General features: G+C 40.2%; 1 protein-coding gene across 4 annotated transcripts in view; it reads right to left on the reverse strand.

The window, feature by feature from the left end:
- PARM1 (prostate androgen-regulated mucin-like protein 1) overlaps nucleotides 1-13774 on the reverse strand; it is a 176497-nt gene that overhangs the window by 7936 nt on the left and 154787 nt on the right. The window lies entirely within an intron of this gene.

Below are 13774 nucleotides of genomic sequence, written 5' to 3' on the forward strand. Positions count from 1 at the left end.
TAATGGTAAAGGGATCAATTCAACAAGAAGAGCTAACTATCCTAAATATATATGCACCCAACACAGGAGCACCCAGATTCATAAAGCAAGTCCTGAATGACATACAAAGGGACTTAAGCTCCCACACAATAATAATGGGAGATTTTAACACCCCACTGTCAACATTAGACAGATCAACGAGACAGAAGGTTAACAAGGATATCCAGGAATTGAACTCAGCTCTGCACAAAGTGGACCTAATAGACATCTACAGAACTTTCCACCCCAAATCAACAGAATATACATTTTTTTCAGCACCACACCACACCTATTCAAAAATTGACCACACAGTTGGAAGTAAAGCTCTCCTCAGCAAATGTAAAAGAACAGAAATTATAACAAACTGTCTCTCAGACCACAGTGCAATCAAACTAGAACTCAGGATTAAAAAACTCACTCAAAACTGCTCAACTACATGGAAACTGAACAACCTGCTCCTGAATGACTACTGGGTACATAATGAAATGAAGGCAGAAATAAAGATGTTCTTTGAAACCAACGAGAACAAAGACACAATATACCAGAATCTCTGGGACACATTCAAAGCAGTGTGTAGAGGGAAATTTATAGCACTAAATGCCCACAAGAGAAAGCAGGAAAGATCCAAAATTGACACCCTAACATCACAATTAAAAGAACTAGAAAAGCAACAGCAAACACATTCAAAAGCTAGCAGAAGGCTAGAAATAACTAAAATCAGAGCAGAACTGAAGGAAATAGAGACACAAAAAACCCTTCAAAAAATTAATGAATCCAGGAGCTGGTTTTTTGAAAAGATCAACAAAATTGATAGACCGCTAGCAAGACTAATAAAGAAGAAAAGAGAGAAGAATCAAATAGATGCAATAAAAAATGAAAAAGGGGATATCACCACCGATCCCACAGAAATACAATCTACCATCAGAGAATACTACAAACACCTCTATGCAAATAAACTAGAAAATCTAGAAGAAATGGATAAATTCCTCGACAAATACACCCTCCCAAGACTAAACCAGGAAGAAGTTGAATCTCTGAATAGACCAATAACAGGCTCTGAAATTGTGGCAATAATCAATAGCTTACCAACCAAAAAGAGTCCAGGACCTGATGGATTCACAGCCGAATTCTACCAGAGGCACAAGGAGGAACTGGTACCATTCCTTCTGAAACTATTCCAATCGATAGAAAAAGAGGGAATCCTCCCTAACACATTTTATGAGGCCAGCATCGTCCTGATACCAAAGCCTGGCAGAGACATAACCAAAAAAGAGAATTTCAGACCAATATCCTTGATGAACATTGATGCAAAAATCCTCAATAAAATACTGGCAAACCGAATCCAGCAGCACATCAAAAAGCTTATACACCATGATCAAGTGGGCTTCATCCGTGGGATGCAAGGCTGGTTCAACATACACAAATCAATAAATGTAATCCAGCATATAAACAGAACCAAAGACAAAAACCACATGATTATCTCAATAGATGCAGAAAAGGCCTTTGACAAAATTCAACAACCTTCATGCTAAAAACTCTCAATAAATTAGGTATTGATGGGACGTATCTCAAAATAATAAGAGCTATCTATGACAAACCCACAGCCAATATCATACTGAATGGGCAAAAACTGGAAGCATTCCCTCTGAAAACTGGCACAAGACAGAGATGCCCTCTCTCACCACTCCTATTCAACATAGTGCTGCAAGTTCTGGCCAGGGCAATCAGGCAGGAGAAGGAAATAAAGGGTATTCAATTAGGAAAAGAGGAAGTCAAATTGTCCCTGTTTGCAGATGACATGATTGTATATCTAGAAAACCCCAGAGTCTCAGCCCAAAATCTCCTTAAGCTGATTAGCAACTTCAGCAAAGTCTCAGGATACAAAATCAATCTACAAAAATCACAAGCATTCTTGTACACCAATCACAGACAAACAGAGAGCCAAATCATGAGTGAACTCCCATTCACAATTGCTTCAAAGAGAATAAAATACCTAGGAATCCAACTCACAAGGGATGTGAAGGACCTCTTCAAGGAGAACTACAAACCACTGCTCAATGAAATAAAAGAGGATACAAACAAATGGAAGAACGTTCCATGCTCATGGGTTGGAAGAATCAATATTGTGAAAATGGCCATACTGCCCAAGGTAATTTATAGATTCAATGCCATCCCCATCAGGCTACCAATGACTTTCTTCACAGAATTGGAAAAAACTACTTTAAAGTTCATATGGAACCAAAAAAGGGCCCGCATTGCCAAGTCAATCCTAAGCCAAAAGACCAAAGCTGGAGGCATCACGCTACCTGACTTCAAACTATACTACAAGGCTACAGTAACCAAAACAGCATGGTACTGGTACCACAACAGAGACATAGATCAATGGAACAGAACAGAGCCCTCAGAAATAATGCTGCATATCTACAACTATCTGATCTTTGACAAACCTGACAAAAACAAGAAATGGGGAAAGGATTCCCTATTTAATAAATGGTGCTTGGAAAGCTGGCTAGCCATATGTAGAAAGCTGAAACTGGATCACTTCCTTACACCTTATACAAAAATTAATTCAAGATGGATTAAAGACTTAAATGTTAGACCTAAAACCATTAAAATCCTACAAGAAACCTAGGCAATACCATTCAGGACATAGGCGTAGGCAAGGACTTCATGTCTAAAACACCAAAAGCAATGGCAACAAAAGCCAAAATTGACAAATGGGATCTAATTAAACTAAAGAGCTTCTGCACAGCAAAAGAAACTACCATCAGAGTGAACAGGCAACCTACAGAATGGGAGAAAATTTTTGCAACCTACTCATCTGACAAAGGGCTAATATCCAGAATCTACAATGAACTCAAACAAATTTACAAGAAAAAAAAAACAACCCCATCAAAAAGTGGGCGAAGGACATGAACAGACACTTCTCAAAAGAAGACATTTATGCAGCCAAAAAACACATGAAAAAATGCTCATCATCACTGGCCATCAGAGAAATGCAAATCAAAACCACAGTGAGATACCATCTCACACCAGTTAGAATGGCCATCATTAAAAAGTCAGGAAACAACAGGTGCTGGAGAGGATGTGGAGAAATAGGAACACTTTTACACTGTTGGTGGGACTGTAAACTAGTTCAACCATTGTGGAAGTCAGTGTGACGATTCCTCAGGGATCCAGAACTAGAAATACCATTTGACCCAGCCATCCCATTACTGGGTATATACCCAAAGGACTATAAATCATGCTGCTATAAAGACACATGCACACGTATGTTTATTGCGGCACTATTCACAATAGCAAAGAGTTGGAACCAACCCAAATGTCCAACAAGGATAGACTGGCTTATGAAAATGTGGCACATATACACCATGGAATACTATGCAGCCATAAAAAATGATGAGTTCATGTCCTTTGTAGGGACATGGATGAAACTGGAAACCATCATTCTCAGGAAACTATCGCAAGGACAAAAAACCAAACACCGCATGTTCTCACTCAAAGGTGGGAATTGAACAATGAGAACTCATGGACACAGGAAGGGGAACATCACACTCTGGGGACTGTTGTGGGGTGGGGGGAGGGGGGAGGGACAGCATTAGGAGATATACCTAATGCTAAATGATGAGTTAATGGGTGCAGCAAAACATCATGGCACATGTATACATATGTAACAAACCTGCACATTGTGCACATTTACCCTAAAACCTAAAGTATAATAATAATAAAAAAAAATAGTTTACTTGTTATTGCTTCTCTTCCAGAACTAGACTGTAACCTCCATGCAGGCATGGATTATTTGCCTGTTGTGTTTATTCTTAGCTCTAACTCCAGCACCGAGAAGAATATCTGACACACAGTAAGTCCTCAATACATGTTTATGAAAGAAACAGTGATTGGAAAAAATAAATCCAGAGGTTCCCCCAAAACTGATATGTTCATAAGACGGGAGCTTCCTGGAAAGGAATATGGTCATTTTAAGACTAAAACTATTGGCAGGATTAGAAGAGCATCACAAAATGAGCATTTGTTACCTCTAAGGCTCATGCTAGCATATGAATTATTATACCTTGCCACTGGAAATCATGTATGCTAGATACAGTACAAAAAATGACCACTCCTAGTAATTTTTATCTCAGCTAGATGTGAAAATTAAACAAAATGAAAACACAATTCGAAGGTGCAAAAAGCATTTGGTATACTTATATCTGTTGCTAAAATAATTGCTATTGCAATTTTGAAGCTTATTTACATCTGCCAGGTATTTGCAAAAAGACAATTTTTTTTTTTTTTTTTTTTTTTTTTTTTTTGCGAAGAACGAGACCTTTGCTGTGCTCGTTTCAAACTCTTAGCCTTCAAAATTCGATTTATGTCCTGAAGGCTGATTCAGCTGACCTAATCTATGTACCTGAAAACCTGAAGACGTTCCACAATTTACTTTGCTTTCCCTAAAGGCTCACATTTATTTCTGTGGGTATGAGAATGAAAGAGACCATAAATAGAAACCCAGAAACACCACTGCTTCTTTGATCTATAGAAATAAGGGAGGTAGTTTTGGTAAACAAAGGTCATGGGCTGTCTATGGCCAACACTCTCCCCAAATGTGAAACCTCCAGTTCCAGTCAAATCCTTTAACAGGATGGTTGAGAAATGGAAGCTGCAGAATGAACAAGTTAAAACCCGGTAACTAAAGCCCTGGAGCTCTGCCTAAATTTCAGCATAACTTACTGCTACAAGCCTGGCAAAATATACTTAATAAACATGCTCCTTTATTGATAGGGTACTCCTGCTTCACCTCATGTGGTAATTGAACTTCTCACAGAATTTTTTTCTCTATCATATATTTTTATTCCCATAAAATGTGAGTTTGGTCAATAAATGTATGTCCTTGAATAAGTTTTTAACCCCCTGTTTCTTCATCTATAAAATGGAGAAACTTTTAAAAAAATTGCTTTATGGTTGTTAGGAGGATTAAATCAGGTAATGAACATAAAAGGCCTGCCACATAGTAAATGTGCAATGAATGTTGGCCAATATTGTTTTTAAATTTTTAATATAATAAATCTTACACAAGCACATGGTGAACCTGCCAAATAGTAAAAAATGTCATTGAATGAAAAGTGGGCCGGGCGCGGTGGCTCACGCTTGTAATCCCAGCACTTTGGGAGGCCGAGGCGGGCGGATCACGAGGTCAGGAGATCGAGACCACGGTGAAACCCCGTCTCTACTAAAAATACAAAAAAAATTAGCCGGGCGTGGTGGCGGGCGCTTGTAGTCCCAGCTACTCGGAGAGGCTGAGGCAGGAGAATGGCGTGAACCCGGGAGGCGGAGCTTGCAGTGAGCCGAGATTGCGCCACTGCACTCCAGCCTGGGTGACAGAGCGAGACTCTGTCTCAAAAAAAAAAAAAAAAAAGAAAAGTGAACCTCCTCCCACTAGGAACTCCTGAAACTATACCCCAGGCATAGTTATAAAACCAGTTTCTTACATGGCTGTTATTGTATTTGAATTTTTAAAGTTTATTAGTATGTTGGAATGAGGGTTAGAGGATTGAAAATCTTCTGGCTGTCAGGTTTTACTGGCTATGGTTATTTTAGGCAAGACTATTTGGTTAATGCTATATCTGAATCTCCTATATTGTAAGACACACCTCCTATACAAACACTAGTAAAATAAAGGAAAAAGACTGGCCTTTACTGTTTTGTTTTTTTTCCTTCCCATTAAAGAAACAGTGAGTTGAGTAAAATGCTTATAAGTGAGGAAAGATATACAAGAGATATGGATGAACCAAAATTGGGAATGTACTGAACCCGTAGGGCTTATTTACCACATTAATGAGCTTAAACAGGAAAAATTGGGTGTACTGGGATTCCAGCCAGGTTTGGACAAATTGGATACTATTGTAGTAAGAGTAAGACAAACACATTTTTTGTACGTATGATAAGAGGACAATAATTAGTGAGCATGTTAAACTTTCTCTCTAGGTCAGAACCTTTTAAATTATGGCACATTTTGGAGGAAATGGGGAGGTTTTCAGATTGGCATTTGCATAGTGTATGAGGTTAAAAAAAAATCAGAAACCAAAAAACAAAGTAACTCCCATTCCCAAGATAAGTAAAGTGGGACCCAAGGAATTTAGGTGACTTGTCAATGTTATTTAATGGTAGTGCAGCTAATGAAACCAAGGTCTCTTTGCTTGCTTTATAAGGCAACATTGCTTTATCTAATTTCAACCTGAACAGCAATCTAGATGAATGATGTCATTGTCAGGTCAAAGCAATTTTATTTACTAGAAGTCTTAATAAGACTGGCACTGATTCAATATAGCCATGTTTTCTCTTTGCTGTGTCTTGGCTCCGCTTAGATGGTAAACTTCTTGAGGGCAGACTATGTCCTACTTTGCTTCTAACTACCTGAACACCTAATATGTTGCTGTTGATATAATGGTTATTTTATAAATATTTGATGATAACTGCTTATATCCAGCAGCATAAATAGTGTATATGGAGTGTCTATGGGGTTTGGCTAATACCGGCTAGGATTAGTATGGCCCATGGAAATTCACTGTATAGTATAATAGGAAAAATGAAAACATCCCATAAGGAATATTGATGGTCAAAGTCACTATTTTGACTTTAAACACAGGAAGGGAAAAGAGAATTATGGCTGGACCAGCATGCGATGATGTGGCTTTAAGGCCCTTAGCACAGTGCTCACAGCCCCTGTTAATCAATGGCACTGTGCTTATTGTCAATGTGAGTCTACTGTATCATATGATGCAGTAAGCAAATTAAAACCCAAGGGGGAAAAATGAAGAATGATTTCTTTTAAACTCTTCCCTCATTACTCTCTTTCTCTAGTGGTTTTTCCCTAATAGAAAGCAGCACTCCCTACTCCCTGCCCCTACTTGGTGACTGCTTGTTGGTAACAAATGGTAAATGATGTGGTGATACTTGTGGCTTGAGGTATTCTCCAACACTGCAAAATGGTACCTATTTAAAGATAACTGTAGGATCAATACTTAATGAAACTCTATTGTCTTTGAAAATGAGTGAAGTGTCCCTTTTCTTGCATTGAAACAAAACATATTTTAGGAAACATCTTGTCCTTTACAAGGGTCAGCCCCAGTTCTCCACAAGTCTCCACATTTATTTAAATGACTATGCCCCACAAAGCCCTCTCCTCTTTAGCCAAGCAAGTCTTGCCATTCAATCATTAGTGCTTACCATGTGCTAAGGATATGAAGAAACATGGAAGGATACAAAGATGATTAAGACATGGCTTAGTGCTGGAAAAATGCAGCTGAACTTTCAGTTCATTAGCCATGAGTAATTAAGCCTTAGACTCTTGGCGTCCATTAACAAAACTGTTTGATGCAGCTGTCACTGTCTCCTTTTTATTGTTTCCATCGTTCCCTCTTTTTTTCTGATTATCATTTCCTGCCTGGCTTCTTTAAGTATTCATTGAAAACTTACCATCTATCAGGCCCTACTCTAGCACCCGGTTGATACCTTAATAAACTGAACAGATCAAAATCCCTGTCCTTAGGGAGCTTACATTCTACGTGGGGAGACACAATAAATAATATACAAATAATAACATGGTAAATATTACTAAGTCCACGGAGAAAACAAATAGAAGAAGTGGGTGGTGAGGAGTTCCCAATAGGAGGTGGGGACTGTAATTCTGAATATGATGATCAGGGAAGGTCTCACTAAGACATCATTTGAGCAGACACATAGAGGAGATGAGGGATGAGCCATGTGGATGACCGAGGGGTACCGTGTAGACAGAGGGAGCAGCCAAGTACAGAGGCCCTGAGGCAAAAGCAAACAATATACCCTCGTGGTAGCTACTGAGTCATAATTAAAAAAAAATAAACTTTGTATGTTGGAATGATTTTAGATTTAGAGAAAAGTTGCAAAGATAGTACAAAGATTTCCCGTATACCCTTCACCCAGCTTCCACTAATGTTGATACATAATTGTGGTACATTTGTCAAAACTAAGAAATTAATATTGTGAGCCACAATTTTGGGGGTAAGAAAACTGAAATCATTATAATTTATTTTATTCACCCAAAGTTACGACAGCAAGTTAGTGGCAGAGTGAGTATCACAACTCAGGAATCCTATCAGTTCCATGTTTCTAACAAAAATCTCACTGATGGGAATATTTCCAAATATTTATTTTTAAAATCCTTTTTTCCAGACTCTGGGTTTCTTTTAAAAAGCTATTACTTTCAAGCATATCTTGAAATAATTACCTTTGCTTTGAAGGGGCAGGTCATATTTGTTTATTTAAAAAATTATCCGCCAGATGGCATACTATTGGCAGACAATCATCACAGAAAAGGTCTACACATTGGCACATCTGTTTATTTGTAAACTAGTTCAGTGTCACGAGGTAGCTAGTAAAAGTCTGTGTGGTTTAACAGATTCCCATGGCTTCCCCTTCCCCAAACCCTGGTTCTTCTTGATTAGGAGTAAACAAATGTTATTGCTGCACCCTCAAACTTTCCTATTCAGACTTATGAACTCATCCACTAAATGTTCATTAAGCAACTACTATACTTCAGGTACTGCCAGGGACTTGATATTGTTCTAGTGGAGGAAACTGGTAGAGAATGCACTGATTCCAGTACAAGGAAGCGCATGGTATGAGGGAAGCATGCACAGCAAGGAACTCAGTATGGAAAGGTGGATGAAGGCTTCCCAAAGGAGGTCTCTCTTGAGCTGGACAACTTGAAATTAGCCAGATGAGAAAGGGGTGAACCAAACACCTCTCACAGAGGGATCAGCATGTTCAAAATTACAAAGGCAATATATCTGAAACAGGGCAACATATCTGAAATATATGTGAAACAACAGGGCAATCTATCTGGGAAACTCTACAGCAGAGACTGTGTTTGGGGTGTTAGAAATGGGTAAAACAGAGCTACTGGAGTGTTAGAAGTGGGTAAAACAGGGCTACTCAAAGTGTAATCCTTGGACCAGCAGCACCGGCATCACCTTTGAGCTAGTTAGAAATGTAAATGCAAGGGCCCTACCTGGACCTACTGAATCTGAACCTATGGGGATGAGACCCAGGAAACTGTTTTTTTTTTTTTTTTTTTTTTTTTTTTCTCACTGTGTCACGCAGGCTGGAGTGCAGTGGTGCGATTTCGGCTCACTGCAAGCTCCACATCCCGGGTTCATGCCATTCTCCTGCCTCAGCCTCCTGAGTAGCTGGGACTACAGGTGCCCGCCACCATGCCTGGCTAATTTTTTTTGTATTTTTAGTAGAGACGGGGTTTCACCGTGTTAGCCAGGATGGTCTTGATCTCCTGACCTCGTGATCCGCCCACCTCGGCCTCCCAAAGTGCTGGGATTACAGGGGTGAGCCACCGCACCCAGCCAGAAACTGTGTTTTTAATAAGCTCTTCCATTGATTCTTATGCACATTAAAGTTTAAGAACCACTGAGGGAGAAAATTGAGTAAACAAGACCTACCTAACTCCAAAAGGTGACCTGAAAAAGTCAACTGTGTATAACAAAGTCTAGAAGATCTTGGCCTTTATGGCTGGCTGGGCCTACTCTAACAACCAGAAGGAATCCAATTGTACAACATGCAATCACTAGAAGACATAAAGCAAAATAGGTGACTTCTAACAAGACGTCTTAAAAGACAGGTCCTGTTGTGTCTATAAATCAAGATTGCATTTATTTTTGTGAAGAGAACACCCCATGTAGTCTGTCTGGGTCACCAGCACACCTAATTATAGCAACATCCACATCACTGGTCTTAGCAGATACAGTCCCCTGTGCAGGGAGATTACGTCTTGGCTGAACAGTTTTGAGCCAACTTAAACAAATCAAAACAGACTTATCTCATTCTTCAATCATCACTAATTAAAGATACTTCTGCAAAAGGCAGACAGGGCCTTTGCTTTCTTTTAAAATTGCAAACAAGCCCTGGCATAAAGACTGCTCAGAGATAGTTTCCATTTATAAATGTGTAACATGGATGCAACTTCACAGGCGTTTCAGAATAGCACTAACGAAACTGCCAAACTGGAACATGGAAGACTGCCATATCAATATTCAATTAGGAAATGAGCTGCTGCGCCATCTTCCTTCTCCTTCTCTCCCCTCTCCTTTGAATCCCTACGCCTACTGAATGGAAATGGTAGGATGGAGACTGTGCTCCCAACCTCACAGCCTATGTGTTAGTGGTTACCAGTTTACTGAGTCCCTATTTGCTAAGCACTGTTCTAACAACTACAGCAGTAACAGTAATTGCCCTTCCATCATCCTCACCTCATACCAGGCACTGAACGTTTATATGTATCATAATTTAATCTTTGTAACAATCTTGAGTTAGGTACTATTATTATTATAGTCTCATTTTACATGAAGAAACTGAGCACAGAGTGATTAAGAAACTTGCCCCAGGCTGGGCTCAGTGGCCCATGCCTGTAATCCCAGCACTTTGGAAGGCCAAGGAGGGCGGATCACCAGGTCAGAAGATCGAGACCATTCTGGTCAACATGGTGAAACCCCATCTCTACTAAAAATACAAAAATTAGCCGGGTGTGGTGGTGTGTGCCTGTAGTCCCAGCTACTCGGGAGGCTGAGGCAGGAGAATTGCTTGAACCCAGGAGGTGGAGGTTGCAGTGAGCCGAGATCACGCCACTGCACTGCAGCCTGGGCGACAGAGAAAGACTCTGACTCAAAAAAAGAAAACTTGCCCCAGAGTGCATGTTCTTAGTCACCATGCTAGTCTCTCCAGTTACTCTGCATTCATTACTTCATTTCGTCTTTAAAACAACCTTGAAAGATACATATTATTAACTCTATTTTTTTGCAGATTGAAGAAATTGAGGATCAAGGAGTTAATAATTTGCCCAAGGCCGCCTAAATAGTAAGTAGAAGAGTCAGCATTAAACTTGACTGCAAAGCTCACATTCTTCCCTCCACACCACACTGCTGCTGGTTAAAAGGTGGGGTCATAAACCAAGAAGGGCCCTGGGTTCAGGGCAGTTCATTTTATAAGTCACATGCAAAAGTGGCTCAGGTTACAAAAAGATGTGGTTCTCCAGGCAGGGGTCATTGTGACAAAACTAGGGGTCATGGGTCCCTGGAGGAAGAGAGTGTGAAAAGCAGATGGCTCTTAAGTTTACAATGCCTTTAGAGGAAATGAGGATTTGCGAAGAAAGGTGAAAAGTCCCCACCCACTGTTAGCAGAGCTTGCCAAGCATTCTATTTTTCTGGTCATGAGGCTGCCTTTTCAAGCAGATTCTCCCCTTGCATTTGCAGAGAACTTGGCTGGGCCAGGACCATATCCCATGGTTGCAGGTCAGAAGCTAATGGCTCCCTATGGGTTGTGATTTTAGTCACTCGCTGCTCCAGCCAAACAAGCTAAAAGACCACAGAAAACAGATCTTTTGTTATGTTATTGTTTTTAGAAATCTGGGATGAAGAAAGAAGAGTAAATTCCCAACCAAAGCAAAGCCTGTCCTTAGGAACATACATGCACACACACACGTCAACTGAAGTATTTTTGATGAACGATTAATGGGGCTTTCCGACAACCTGGCAAAATAATAGTTGAAGGGGTTTTAGCATAGCCTTAAGATTCATAACAACGATTAATCTCCTTATGTTATCATTTTACCGAAATAATTAATAGAGAAGCAGAAAGGGGCTTTCCTTAGGGGATTTCTGAAACCCCTTAAGGTTCTAATAACTGTATCCATTCATAAGATTATAGTGCTTAAACTTAAGTAGCATAATAGATAAATAGCAACCTTATATTTATGCCACTGTGGATCTTACTACATTTAAGAGACAGAAGCTGTATGGGGAAGAAGAATAATGATTTATTCAACTTAATCATTTACTTAATTTATCTGGTGCTCTGAAGGCCTGGGGAAAATATAGCTTAAAATAAAATTTTAATCAGCACTCATTAGAGCAAATTATAATGGCCTGCTAACAAAATTTTCCAAGCATGGTAAGTTCTGTGATGGCAGAACTGTGTCACATCACTGATGTGGCCTGGCACATGGCTGACACGCTACAGCTATCTATCAAGGACTGTCTTCCCGGGGCTCCTTCCAGTCTACTACTTTGATGATGATGATGATGTTGGCAGTGCTGTGTACTTGCTTCCAAACAACGCTACAAGGTAGAAACTACTGCCCTTATTTTACAGGTGAGGGAAATGAGGGTTAGTGGTGCTCTGTGACATGCCCAGGTCACAGTGCTGGAAGTAGTAGAGCCAGGATTTGAACTGAGGTCTCCCTGCTTCTGGAGTCTGAATTGTTAATCACTGTTTTAGACTGCCTGCCCATAGCCAGTGTGGGTTTAGAGGTGGTAAACTTGAATTCTTGCCAAAGTGAAGAGGAAGAGTCCTTCCAGTTATTTCAGCACCGTTTTGGGGAAGTGTGTAGCAAGAAGGAAGTGTTTCTATTTCACTCCACACTTCAGTGAAGGTCGTATTTTTGATAATGTAGCCTGTTAGGAACTCACCATTGGTGATTCTAAAATGACTCTAAAATTTATGTGTAAGTTCCTTTTTGGGAAGGAGGGGCAGAACATATTTTTCAACAGATACTTTGTTAAAAAATGGAAACGAGGTTCCCAGAGTAGTTCATAAAAGCCAATTTAACTCGTAATTAAAATACAGTGTATCTGCAGCAATAAACTAAACGAGATGGAAAAAGGTACCATTCAGTAAGATATAATTTATAAAATTAAGTTTAGTGCTCAAGGACATGCAAACTTATTGAAGAAAAATATTTTTTTAAATCTGGGGGAAACTTCTGGATGCTTTTATAAAATGTTTTATTAGAAACAGGTCATGCGGGCCCTTTAATTCCAATTTCTCTTCAAAACCTGGCTTTCCTGTTCTTTGTATCGTAGATGCAGGTGATATTACAAGGCACTCTCATACTTGACATTATCAAGATTGATTTGGTGCACATTTAGAACACAAGATGGAGGGAGATAAAAGGGAAGGAGGAGGGACGCACTCCCAGTGGGCACTGGGTGGGGCTGGGTGGTGAGTGGGGATGAGAGGAAGCAGCAGCAGAGTGGATATGTGCTCTGAGATGAGGAATCATATCCATGAGCTCCACGTGGGGTCAAAGGCAGGAGGGAAGGACAGGGTGGCACAGCCTCTTGAGGAAGAAACATGGCTGCTTGGGGGACAAGTCAGGGGTGTCTGTGTGTGTGTGCCACAGTGCCCATGGGATAATGTGTCCCTATGGTTCGCTGCTCATTTGTTCAATATATCAAGCACTGTCTTGGTCCCTAGCAGTGTCCTCAAAGACAAATCCAGGTCCTCAAGGACCTTACATTTTTTGTGGGGAAAAGAGACAACAAACAAGCAACACATATGCAAAAACAAAATGAGAGTAATAAAATAAAATAATAGACAGTGGTCACAGCCAGGATGGACTTAACAAGGCACTAAGAGAGTAAATAACAGGGGCTCCAAACTGGAAAGGACATCTCTCAAAGGAAGTGAGATGAAAGTCAATGTACACAGCATGAGAAGAAGCTAGAAGACAAGCATCTCATGGAGGGAGTAGCAAGATTCCAGGGTCTGGGGAAGGAAGGACAGAACCTGGTGTGTCCTAAGAATTGGAGGGAGCTGGAGTGACTGGAGCTCAGGGCTTCAGAGGGAGAGAGGGATGTGATGATTGGAAAAGGGGAGGCAGGCACGGTCCAGGATGACTGAGGGCCACGCTGAGGAGTTACAATTTAATTCTCAG

Source organism: Symphalangus syndactylus, chromosome 10 (genome assembly GCF_028878055.3).
Source record: "Symphalangus syndactylus isolate Jambi chromosome 10, NHGRI_mSymSyn1-v2.1_pri, whole genome shotgun sequence".
Taxonomy (NCBI): domain Eukaryota; kingdom Metazoa; phylum Chordata; class Mammalia; order Primates; family Hylobatidae; genus Symphalangus; species Symphalangus syndactylus.